At 50.3% G+C, this 767-nt stretch overlaps 1 non-coding gene across 1 annotated transcript; it reads left to right on the top strand.

Moving 5' to 3' along the window:
- Positions 1 to 212: 212 nt before the first annotated feature.
- Positions 213 to 285, top strand: Trnat-agu (transfer RNA threonine (anticodon AGU)). Its single transcript has one exon. It is a non-coding gene; the product is annotated as a tRNA-Thr (tRNA).
- Positions 286 to 767: the final 482 nt, after the last annotated feature.

The following is a 767-nucleotide window of genomic DNA, read 5'->3' as shown; positions in this document are numbered from 1 at the left end:
ACTGGCATTCTTGGTGCCATAGGAAGCTTAAGAGGGTTTAACGCTGGTCGACCACTCTCGACATGTCGTAGACACTCGAGTCACGGCCCAGGGTTTAAAAAGAAGGTCCCCTTCACCCCGAGTAGTCCGAGTGGCGCTGGCTACCACCCCCAAGCAAAGGAAACAAAAATACCTAAACATAAATACCCCAGAAAGTGGAGGGGAAATTCGCCCCGCCGGTAGCGTAGTGGTTATCGCACCAGACCAGTATTCTGGAGGTCGTGGGTTCGGATCCCACCTGGCGGTAATTTTTTCTCCACTTTCTTTCTTTCCAAATTCTTTATCTGTTTCAATGACCTACCACATCCTCCCCTTTGCTTTCCGAGGTTTTCTTGACTGCCAATTCTTATTTCTGTGTTATTTTCAACGAGCCCCTCATTTCCTATTCTTATTCGCTACATGCATAGGGAGGGTCTCTGTTCTGGCAGTCTTGGTGCCATAGGAAGCTTAAGAGGGTTTAACGCTGGTCGACCACTCTCGACATGTTGTAGACACTCGAGTCACGGCCCGGGGGTTAGAAAAAAGGTCCCCTTCACCCCGAGTAGTCCGAGTGGCGCTGGCTACCACCCCCAAGCACAGGAAACAAAAATACCTAAACATAAATACCCCAGAAAGTGGAGGGGAAAATCGCCCCGCCGGTAGCGTAGTGGTTATCGCACCAGACCGGTATTCTGGAGGTCGTGGGTTCGGATCCCACCTGGTGGGCATTTTTTCTCCACTTTTTTTCT

Source organism: Haemaphysalis longicornis, unplaced genomic scaffold (assembly GCF_048455015.1).
Source record: "Haemaphysalis longicornis isolate Haplotype H1 unplaced genomic scaffold, Haemaphysalis longicornis Haplotype H1 scaffold_1, whole genome shotgun sequence".
Taxonomy (NCBI): Eukaryota; Metazoa; Arthropoda; class Arachnida; order Ixodida; family Ixodidae; genus Haemaphysalis; species Haemaphysalis longicornis.
This window is presented reverse-complemented; position numbering and strand designations above follow the sequence as displayed.